Below are 12,980 nucleotides of genomic sequence, written 5' to 3' on the forward strand. Positions count from 1 at the left end.
GAGACAGTTTTTGATTGATTACAACTTTTACCACTATCTCACCAAGGCTGTGAGCTGCTTAACAAAGGTGACATTTATTTGTTTTTCTGTGACATTTTTGAGCAGAATGGAATTCAGGAGGAACTAACAAAGTTCAGGTTCTTAAGCCCCTGGAACCAACATGAAGGAAATAATTTTTAAAACTAATAAACTGTGGCATTTGCATTAGTAGAACTGTATGTTAATTTTCTATGTGTAGTCAGAATTACTTTTTTAAAGTCATTGGCAACTGTCACCCTGGGTACACACAGAGCTCTCTTCCAGTCTAGTGTAGCCATTATTATTTTCACTTTGGAAGAGTCACTTTGTGTTATCAGAATTAAAAAATTGACTTGTGCTTAGAGGTCATGCCATTAAAACAAATCTTGAAATGCTAGAGTTGCTCTCAGCAAGTCTGGATGCTTCAACTGTAAAAGGTCACTGAAGGAATAGCAGATTAGCATCTCTCCACTGCATCATATGTTTCAGAATGAGCTTACTGGCATCCAAGGGTATATAACCCTTGTAGTTTTAAAATTATTATTTGGGGTTTGGAGGTAGGGAGTGGAGCTATCAACTTTTTAAAAGTAAGCTTGGATAAATTAAATTTGAAAGAAATGTGTATCGGTGTCCCTCCTCCTAGAAAGCTCTTTAACACTTTCTTCCCATTTATTTCATTGGTGCATTGAAGTTGGACTTAAGGGTTGGATTTTTACATGCTCATACATGCACACAATATAGCAGTGTAACCTGGCCAACACCATTCCCCAGTATGTCCACTCCCTCTCTGCATCCTTCCTTGGTCCTGTCCCTCTGTCCTGCTGGTATCACTCTAGGTTCATGAGATTCCCCTTCACACCTTTCTTTTCCTTTTCATGTGTACCTAGCATGACCATTGACTTTCTGAGTTTTGCTCATTTTGCTGAACATCACGTTCTCATGATCCATTGAATTTCCTGCAAAAACTAAACCATTTTTCTTTATGGTTAAATAAAACCCCATTGTGTGCGTATACTACATTTTCTCTAGCTTGAAAAGTTCTTAAGGAGATCATAGGAAAGAGCAAAGGTAAAACAGGAAAACTTGGTTTGACAGGCTCACTCAAAGCTCTGATTATTTTCTTATCTAAAGCCAAGAGTAGGGATGCAGTCTTGCAGAGTTGACTGTTAAAACTCCTGTATTCTGCCATGGGTATTTCATTTCTCACTTTCCTTCTCTCCTTATTTATTAATGCAGAAATTCATACATGAATTTAATTATTAACAGTATAAGTTTTAAATTGCATAACCAGTATTATGTATTGAAATTCATTAGTTTATCAAGTCCACTTACAATTCCATTAAAAGATGCTCATTTGTATTTATTTAAAAATATTTTATTATTTACATAGTGTGTGTATATATGCATATATATATACATACATATATATATAAAACATTTGTGCTAGTGGTTAGACAATTAGATATGTTAATATAGTTTGTGTTCTCATTGTTTATCCCAAGATTTACCAATAAACTTTCTTTCTTTGAGTGTGTATATATAAAACTTGAGTCTGTTATTATTTATTTATATTTTATATTTATTGTTTAGCAATATATTATTGTCTTAATATTTAAAACTCACATGTGCATTTTACAGTTATTAACTCTTTCAGCTCAGGAATTTTTAATCAGTCAACAAACTATTAATAAACCAGGATCACTATACCAAAAAGAAACCATATGCTTTAGTGTTTGAGAGCTTAGTTTCTGAATCTAAAAGACCTGGAACTAAGGTCTGGCAGTGCCACTCTCTAGAGCAACACTGTACAGTGTGGCAGCCACTGACCACACATAGCTATTACACTTGAAATGTAACTAGGTTGAGTAATTGAATTTTAAATTGCTTTTAATTGAGATGTAGATAGGTAATTATAGGAAGTGGCTACGGTAGTGGGCCATAGTAATAGTGACTTCTATTTTCCCCCATTTTCCCATTGTACTGATAATACATAAGTCACCTTTTGGGTTTTTAAAGAAGTGTAAAAATAGTTTATTTAAGACACTTAACACTATACCTGGAGCAGAATGTATTCCTGAGAAAGGATGGTTAATTATAATGGCATATATTTAATAAAATGGAGCTATTTTCCTCTTGAGTAGTATTTTATTTGTTTTTACTGTTTTTTAATTTATTTTTATTGTAAACAAATGGGATTCATGTTGTTTCTGTTTGTACATGGAGTAACAGCATACATTTGCATATTCATAAATTTACATAAGTAATGATATTTGATTCACTCCATTATTTTTTCCTTCCCCCCTCCCACCTCTCTTTTCCCTCTATACAGTCCCTCCTTCCTCCATTCTTGTCCCACTCCCACCCCCACTAAGTATCATCATCCACTTATCAGTGAGATCGTTCCTCTTTTGGATTCTTTCATCCAGCATGTTTATTTTTTAATATCAAGTGGAGTATTAAAAAGAAAACAAATTACTACATCATTGGAAACCATTTCTACTGATTTTATTGCATTTTTAAACTTATGATTTGATTTGAATACTATCGTGGGAGGAGCTGTGAGTGCTGAGGAAGATAATGATTTAGTTGAAAACCTTAAAGAAGCTCCATATATCTGCACCTAAAGAGCAGAGCAAGCCTTCAGAGCAATTTATCATGCAGATTACTACTTGGAAATCTACAGAGATGGTGCCTACACAGACTTCACCTGGAAGCATGTAAACTTACACTTTTCAGCATCTTGCATTTATTCTAAAGTTATGGAAGCATTGGAACTTGAACCAGAATTATCTTTTCTTATCCTGGGAGGTAGAACTGGATATTTGAGTGCAGTGGTAGGCCTAATTTTAGGTAATGCTATTTTTGTAAAATTCTAATTTTAATAAATTGAGTTTTCATCATGGTTTGTAATTTCAAGGCTTTGTAACTGTGTCTACAGTGTGGTGGAATCTGTGTACTGAAAGTAGTGATCTTCCTTATTCAAATTTGGGAACACAGTGGTAGAAATCTCATTCCTAGCCCTGACCCAGTTTTTGCACAAAAAAAGAATTCTGATAGATAACTCTTGGAAATATTCTCCAACTTGTAGTCATTGTACATAAAATTGAGCAGGAAACGCAAGTGTTATTTTGTATACTTCAGGTAAAGTTTTATGCTTACTAACATTTGAAATTTGATAGTTTTGTTCGTATCCCATTTTAGAAGGAAAGAGAATTTTGTCCATTTTTTGTTGGAGAAAGAGGAGTATGTGGAATAGGGAAGGTGTGGCACTGGTGAAACAAAACAGGAGACTGAAGTAAAACACAGACTTTGATATATTTACTAAGATATTATCAAACTTACTCAATGCCTGTTCTGCCAGAAATTCTTTCTAGTGTGATTGTACAGCCATGATCAAAGGTGACAGAGAGCTCTGCCCTCAAGGAGCACACTAGGTGTTTATGAAGAATGCTGGACATTGTTTAAGGCACTCTATGTGTAGTACCTCACTGAGTATTTCTAATAATCCTCATAAGTACATGCTGTTATAAAGATGAGAAAAATGAGGTGTAGAGCTCCTATGAAGTGACAGATAAGTTTCTGGAATGTAGGTGGGAAGAGCATAGGTGGAGGAAGGCATCATTTTAGATGAGAATGTACATGAAGTTTAGGAAGTCATCACTTCCACTGACTCTTTTGTGGGGCACAGATGGAGGAATGTACTGTGTAGGACATTGTTTTAGACAGAGAAAGAACATGAAGTTTAGAAAGTCGTTGAGAACAGCCATTACTTTCACTGACTCTTCTGTGGGGCAGACATTCAGTTAGAAACATTAAGACACATAAGACTCTTGTCATTGTGGGGAGAAATTAGGGAGATGTAAGCATCCCTTTTTTAGCATGGCAGTGTGACAACTGAGGTTATATGCTCTAGTTATCAGAAGAAGAAAGGTGTAAAATTTATTCTAGAGTGTTGGGGCTACACAGAAGGATTTTTACACAGAATTATGTATACTCTAGTAGGAAGATTGTCCCAGTATGGATGATAGATTGTGGGGTCACATTTTGTCACTTTGAAGACATTTTTGAGCCCCAAATCCCATTTTTCTATATAGTATCTAGTTCCTTACTCTTTTAGTCATGAAACCTGTTTTTTATTTTATTTATCTATGTCACTAAAAAAGGTGAAAGTGTACTTTCAGTTCACAACTTGTTTAGTTTATTTATTTATCTGTTTATTTATTTATTTATTTATTTAGTACTGGTGTACTTAACCCCTGAGCCACAGCCCCATCTCTATTATATTTCATTTCAGGACAGGAGAATGCTAAATTACTTATGCCTTGCTTAGATGCTGAGGCTGGCCTTGAATTTGTTATCCTTCTGCCTCAACTTCCCAACAGGTTGGGATTACAAGCATGTGCCAGAGCTCCTACCTGAGTTAGTTCTTGATATTTAATCATTGCTCAAGAAGGTAGCAAATTATTAATTTCTGACAATAAAGAGAAAGTTACAATCTCATATTAAAATTTGATGGTCTTCCTCATTCTGAGATATGAATTTTTTAGCAGTTTGAAACTTCTACATATCTATCACTTTCATCACCACAATATCTAGGGTTTATGATAGCCTCCAAATCAAAAGGAAAGTAGGAGGCATGAGTAGGGAGAGCTGCTACTTTCAAAAATGAAAGTTGCTGACCTCGATCCAGTATATTTCTTGCTCTGGCAAGTTTCAGCTGAAGTTCAGTCTTCATGGCATGTCTAACCAACCTTGGAGTGCATGATTATCCTGTTCCTCAGTTCTCCAGCACTTGCCAGCTAGCTCCTGCTGAGAAAGGTCAGTCTGCCAAAGGAAGGGTAGGAGATGCGTGTGTCATAATTAGAATCTTGCTAGCAATGAGGTCACCTTTTGAGACTCCTTGCCTAGTCACAGTCTCCAAGATGCTGGATTTCTGTGACCAGATGCACTTGTAGGCAGACCTCAGGCTTTATTGTTTTCTCTTTTAATTCATAACCAGAGGGCATCATGAAAGGAAGTAGGCAGCTCATGTAGATGACCTGAATTACACTAGGTATTTTCCTCTTGCTCTAAGGCTAGAGGGATCTATGGTTAGATACATAGTCATGACTTCTCCAAGACTTTTTTTTATTATATTATCCTGCACAGTGAAAACCAAGATATAATTATCTCCTTTTGATTGGAGCTCTTCATTTTCTGGGAAAGATAAAAATTTTAAAGAAGGAAAGGCAGGGCAATCTGCAAATCTGTGATTATGGTTTATTTTGAATCCACCAAGTTTCTGAGGAAGCTTAATCTTTTATCACGCATCCTGCCTGTTTCCCTTTTGTGTGTTTTAAGTCAAAGAGGGTAGGGAATGCATCTGTAAAATCACTTAGACCTAGGTCCAAAGAAGGATGCTATGCATGGTGTAATTATCTGTAGTGAGGTAGATTTGTCTCCACTCCTTTATGGTGAACTCATAACAGAGACTCTCTCCTGAGCACCACACTCTCTCCCATTTTTGTCTCCTATACCTAAGATACAAGAGACAGGACTCACTGACAAGTGGGCCCTACCTGAGGAGCCATACACTGCATAATTTGGTGGAATGCCCAATGAATCAGGGAGGGCAAGCATCTGTGGTTCAGTACCACTCTTAAGGAAGAGGGCTCTTGGGGAATTCCCACTTTGCATACACCAATGCAGAGAATGGCCTATAATCACCTCTTGTTGTTTGTGAGGGCTAATTTGTTTTTTCCTCATTTTAAAATATTTAAAATATTTAAGATGTTGATGGACCTTTATTTTATTCATCTACTTTTTTGTGGTACTGAGAATCAAACCAAGGGTTCCACACATGCCAGGCAAGCACTCTACCTCTGAGCCATAATCCCAACCCCGTTATGCTTTTTGTTATTGTTGTTGTTGTTTGTTTGTATTGTTTTCCTTAGGGATCATTTCCATTTTTCTTATGTAACATAACAATTATAGATTCCTTATAAAACCTATGATGCCCATGTCCAATAATGTCTATAAGTATTTTGCTTAATTCCCTAGTCATAGGAATGACTTTCTGAGATTTCCAGAATCATTCCAGCATGTGGATGCCACTGCTTTAGTGCATGCTGACATATTCATTCCTAAATTCATTTCCAAAAGTCAGATATTTGATCAGCAGGACATTTACTTCCACCTGTATAGACACTTGCAGAAGCTGAATTGTCCAGAAGGACTGATTGGTGAAGCTATGTCCTGCTTGTTTGGTGTCTGTACTGTTTCTTTACTACAGGACATTAAATGGTCCTTACTCTTCTAGCCTACATTACCTTTGACCTCAGGTACTCATTATCTCTTGTCATCATGTGCATGCATGCTCAGAGACCCTTCTCTCTCCCTGTTTAATGAGCTATGGTTTACATATCATCATACTTTACATGCACTACTCAAGAGATTTTTAACAGATTTAAAGTTCTTGCAAACATTGCCACAGTCCAGTTTGAACATACTTCTATTATGCCAAAAACAAACAAACAAAAAATATCCAAATGATCTACTCCTAACTGCTATTCCAGACCATGGCAACCAGTTATATGCTTTCTGTCTCCATTGATCAGCACCCTTGTGAACCTTTTGTATAGATGGAATCATATAATAGCTGATCTTTTGCATCGGGTTTCTTTCACTTGGCTATATTTTCAAGGTTCTTACATGTGGTAGCTTGTATTAGTGCTTTACTACTCTTCATGGAAGAATAATGTCCTGTTGAGTAGATATACTACATTTTGTTTATCCCTTTAGCAGTCAATGAAGAGTTGAATCACTAGGTTTTGGCTGTTAGGAATACTGTTGTTGTGAGTGTTCATGTGTAAGTCATTATTTTCTTTCTCTTGACTGAATTCTTAGGAGTGGAATTACTGGAATGAATACTAAGTTTATATTTAACTTTTTAAGAAATAGACAAACTTCTTTCCATAGTGGCTGTGCTACTTTATATTCCAACCAAAGTTTTATGAGTGTGTGAGCTTCCAGTTTCTAAACATTCTCACTGATATACCTTTCCTCCTACTAGCCTACAGTGCTGGGGATTGACAAATGACTTGGCATGTACTAATAAGCACATGGTACCACTGAACTACATCTGCAGCCCTCTTGTTTATAAATAGCCTTAAGTGTGTGTGCATTGTTACCTCATTGTAGTTACAATATGTAATTTTCCTACTTAATGATATAGAGCATCAAGTTTTATGCATTTTGGTATTGGAAATTGAAACCAGAGAAGTATTTTTTGTTTTATTTTATTAATTCTTGCTAAGTTTTTGAGGCTAACCTCTAACTTGTGATCATCTTGCCTCATCCTCAAGGGTTGTTGAGATTACAGGTATGTTCCACTGTGCCTAGGTCATTTTAATTGGGTTTTACTTAAAGAACTATTGAGTTATGGGTATTTATTGGTTTTGAATGTAAACCTTGTGAGCTGTACTCACAATTTGAATACTTAAGTGGGCAGGACACCTACATCATATTTCTTCTTCAGTGATTACAAGATTTCTATTGAGCTTATCTCAACTTATTTTCCTGTCATGACACAAGAAAAAAATTAACATATTCTTTTTCTTCCTATGTTTCCTTTCATTGTGAAATGTATTTTTTTCCTTCCAAATTACTTCAGGCAGAAAATTGAATGACAGTTCTCTTCTCTCTGTACTTTTATATATGCTCATTTGAATGGCTTACAAGACCAAAAGAATAAAAAGCATACTTTGTAATATTTTTCTTCTCTCCCTTTTTCTTCCTCACAGCTTACCTACTTGCCTCCCTAATTCTTCAGTAATTTGATTTTTTATAATATACACTGGATGTTTGTAGGGATGATAGTTGGCATAAAGTCAGAAGGAAAACGTTTTAGGAACAAAAGAAAAAATATTAATTGCATTCTACAATATTATCCAACAGCTAAAAATATTGAATTAATTTAAAATGTATTTATCTCTAAGATTGACTTCTGTGGAATGCTTTATTCCCTAGTATCAGAAAAAAAAAATACTTTTGACATCCATACAATAGATTTAATATAAATAATAGTTGCCAATATGCTTTATTTGAAAAATAAAAGGATGAAGAATAAGCCTTTTATGCTTTGTATGTAGTGCTTACCTCCATCTTAGTTGCAAAACTTTTGAATTTGTGACCACAGCTAAATTTTTCTATTTTCTCATTCTTTAGAGAAACATTTATTATTCTAGAACTTATGCCAGCTCCTGAGGATATAGCAGTACATAAGATACATCCCTTAATGATTAAATTGATTTAAAATTAAATAAAAATTGCTCCCTCCTTCAATCTCCCAAGTTGCTGATAGAACAGCTGCACAACACTGGAACTGCCAACAGTGGGTGACTAAAATACTCACTCTTCCCAGAACCAAAAAAAAAAAAAAAAAAAAAAAAATCAAGAAGGAAACAGCATTACATTTGTACTGACCATATTCAAAGTATTCCCACCAACAGCAACATAATACAGTCTTTTTATCAGCACAAGAAACATCCTCCAAAACAGATTACATACAGGCCACAAAGCAAGTCTTAATGTTTTTGGGGAGAGGTACTGTGGAGTGAAATCAGGGACACTCAACCACTGAGTCACAATCCCAGTCCCACTTTGTATTTTATTTAGAGATAGTATCTCACTGAATTGCCTAATGCCTCAACATTGCTGAGGCTGGCTTTGAACTCGTGATCCTCCTGCTTCAGACTCCTGAGTCATTGGATTACAAGCTCATGCCACCCTGCCCAGCAAGTGGTAATATATTTTAAAAAATGCAAACAATTTCTTGCTTGTGATAAGGTAATGGAGTAAAACTAGAAGCCAACTGCAAGAGTAACTTTAGAAATTATACAAACACACAGAGACTGAAAAATATCTTCAAAGAACAGTGGGTGTCAATGAAAAAATCAAAGAGGGAATTTTAAAAAATTCTAAAATCAAATGAAAATTAAAAGATCATATATCAGAACTTAAAAATATAACAAAAATATATCAAAATGTTTTATAACATTTATAAAAGCAGATAACTCAATAAAATTTAAAAGGAAAAAAGAGAATAACCTAGTGATGCACACATTAAGGTCTTAGAAAAATATAAAAATATTAAAATCAGTAGAATTAAAGAAATGATAAAAGATCATGGCAGAAATAAACAAAGTGGAAACTAAAGAACAATATGAAAATCAATGAAATAAGGAGCTGGTTATTTGAAAATGTAAACAAAATTAATAATCCTTAGCTAAATAAAGAAGACCCAAATAAATTTTCTTGTCATTGAATTCAATGTTGCTAATATTCTAGCATAACAATTAGTAAACTCTTTCTACAAAAAGCCAGATGATGATAACTTAGAATTTGCAGACAATAGATTTTCTGTCACAACTACTTAAACTTACTACTGCTTTAAGGCAAAAGTAGCCACAGACAATATGTAAATGAAAGAGCAAGGCTGCAGTCCAATGAAATTTTATTTATGGATACTGAAAATGGCAGTCCATGTAATTTCCATATCATCAAATATCTTTATATTGATGTTTTTTCCAACCACGGAAAAACACAACTACCATCCTCAGTTCACAGGCTGTACAAAAACAGGCACCAGGCTGTGTGTGACCTGTGGGTCAAAACTGGCAGACACTTGCTCACATCACTTTCTTCCCAAACCAAACATCTGATGAATACTGATTTCAGCTGCCAGCTCTTCTATTAGTCTCAACTTCTCATTCTTTCTGTCTCACTCAACCTTCAAAACTCCTGATCCTGGAACAAGGCAATAATCTCTCTGTGAAGTGTTAGATAAGAGAGAAATCTACTGCTTAGATTGGCACCCCTGGAGATTCATGTTCCTTATTGTTTTCTTTTTTCTTTTTTTCTTTCTTTTGGTATTAGGGACTAAACCCAGATGTGCTCTGCCACTGAGTTACATTCCCAGTTCTTTTTAAGACAGGGTCTAAGTTGTAGAGCCTGACTTTGACCTTGAGATCTTCCCACTGTGGCCAACTAAGTTGCTGGAATTACAGGTGTTTGACAATATGCTCAGCCATCTCTGTGCCCTTATTCAGTTCTGACTCCCTTCTCTACAACAAACTCATTACCACCTTCCCCACTCTCTCAAGATGGATCTTTCCCATTTAGCAAAGATCCTGCTCTATCCTCCAGAGCCACATGAGTAAACAAAAGCAACTTCCTAGTCTGTGGCCCTAACTCCAACTGAAAACAATGTACAACTAATCTCCATTAATCTCCACAAGCAGAGTGTAATGATTTCAATGTTTGGTTTGATTCCAACAGACCTTATTTTATTCATATTTCACTGCTATATTTATTAGATGCCTGGTATGCAACTATATATTTCACAAAAATGTATTGATTATTCACAAAAAATCTATAAGACAGCTGGGGAATATAGTTCAGTGTTGAGTGTTTGCCCACCCTGCACAAAATCTTGCATTTAATAAGCAGCACTGCAAAGAAAAAGAGAACAAAAAAACTTCATCCCCATTTCATAAAAAAATTCAGAACTTGGCTTAAAATTTTGGCTTATGTCCAAAGTCACACAACTGCATGCATATCTGTGCTCCATTTTTCCACATTTCCAGCAATGTACTGTCTGATGTGACCCTCCATCCCATTTCAAAAGCACCTCCAAACATCTCTTCACTGAGGTTCCCTTATCCCCTTTTCCACATACTTCCTCATGCTTCCATGCCTTCTCATCCACATTAAACCTCTACCTGGAAATACCTTGTTAACACACATACCATTAATTTGTCCTTTTCTGCTAGGAAATTTCTCTAGAACCAACTCCAGAATACTTATAAACTTGTCTTAGTCTACATAGACTGCCATAACAAAATATCACAGGCTTTGGGTGAGGCTTAACTAATGTATTTTCTTACAGTTCTGATGTAAGTCCAAATTAAGAAGCCAACAGGATAAGTTTCTGGTGAGGTCTTCATCCACAGCTTGAAAATGACCACCATCTTGCTGCGTCCCCAACTGACCTTGTTTGTACACATGCACCTCAAAGCATGCCTAAGCTCTCTGATGTTTCTTTATGAAAGGACACTTAATAATACCATTGGGTCAGTGTTCCAGCTTTCTGGCCTTATTTAACTTTCCTACTTCTTCAGAAACCCTATCTCCAAAAAAATGCCACATGAGGAGTCAGGGTTTTAAAATATAATTTGAGTCCCCTGAAGGCTCATAAACACTTTGAGTTTATCTTCTATCACCTGTTCAAAAAGTGATTTTTCAGATTCCCACTCACTGGCCTTTTCCAGGTAGGCATGTGATAGCACAAGCCAATAACCCTAGTACCTTAGGAGCCTGAGGCAAGAGGAACAAGTTTAAGGCCATCCTCAGCAACTTTGTGAGACCCTGTCTTAAAATTTAAAAAAAAATTAAATGGGCTAGGTATGGAGTTCAGTGGTAAAGGGCCCTTGGGATCAATGCCATAACAAAAAAAAAAAAAAAAAAATATATATATATATATATATATATATATATATACATATATATATGGAAGGTCTATGTATATCCTATTTCTTTAATGTTTTCTAGTAAATTTTAATCTTAGGTCTTAGAGTCTATGGAACTAATGAGATGTTTTCAGTTATATCATCAGCCTTTCTCCATGATAATTACATCATCCTATGGACATTCTGGGAGTGATGACACCAACACAATTCTCAAATTCTTGGGAGACTGAGGAAGGAGGGTCTCAAGTTGAAGGCCAGTCTGGGCAATTTAACAAGAACCTGACACCAAATTTTAAAAAGAGGGTTTAGTTCACTGGTAGAGCACTCCTGGGTTCAATTTCCAGCACAAAAATTTATTTCAAGGTAAAGCTCTAAATACTATTCACTTGCTTCTTTCTTTCTTTTAGCAGAATGCCTTAAAACTGAGATTTTTCAAGGCCCCTGCTAATGAGAAATTTAGTTTACAAGTCATTTAAAATTATGAAGAGTTGGGAGGGCAGTATGGCACATGCCTGTAATCCTGTGACTTGGAAGGTTGAGGCAGGGCAATCACAAGTTCACAGACTAAGGGATATTTTGGAAGAACCTGCCTTATATAAGACAATATCTTTAATTTAAAAAATAAGTTAAAAAGGCTAAGGATATACTCAGTGGTACAGCACCCTTAGGTTCATTTCCCAGTAAAGCAAAATCAATTAATTAAATTAAGTATAAAAAAGAATATATTTCATTGATGAAGAGAAAAAAACAGCATTAAAGGGTTTACAATTTAGTTAGTGATACCACACTAAAAAGTAAGAAGAAATGGAAGGTGAAAACTGGTAATCTAAATGCTTCAAGGTTTCAAAATCAGAAGATGTCAATAAGGAATACAATAGCCAGACAGGATAAGCTTCTTATACAAAGATATTAGCAAATTACAAAGTAGTGAAACTTGTAATTTTCAATGGTTTTAATAATACTGTAAATTGGAAAGCAAAGAAGAACTTGGTAGAAATATCTGAGTCCCCAATAAATTTAGAAGAGTTGATATTTCAGTGTTCTCAGGCTAACCAGTGAGATTATTAATATGAAAATATATAGATAGGTACAGAAACAAACAGCAGAAGGAAAGAGACTCAACAGATTCTCTTCTGAATTATTCATTAAGTGATAAACCACAGTAAATTTCAGAGAATACCAAATATTTTGAACAATTTTTATAAGTACTGTAAATATAAAAAACACAAAAATACTGGTAAAATGCCCAAGAGATTTTAAAAATGTGTTCAGAGTATCAACCTAAAAATAACTGAGGAATGTACACTTATCTTGTCTAAATCATTTTCTTGACCTATAAAACCCAGCTGCAATAAAGTTACATGAGCTATTTTTGATTCTAAATTCTTATTATTACATTATGGTGGAAATGGCAACAAAATGAGAGCTAGTCAGAAACATCACACTATATTACTA

The sequence above is a fragment of the Sciurus vulgaris genome (assembly GCF_902686455.1).
Source record: "Sciurus vulgaris genome assembly, contig: HiC_scaffold_630_arrow_ctg1, whole genome shotgun sequence".
Classification (NCBI taxonomy): Eukaryota; Metazoa; Chordata; class Mammalia; order Rodentia; family Sciuridae; genus Sciurus; species Sciurus vulgaris.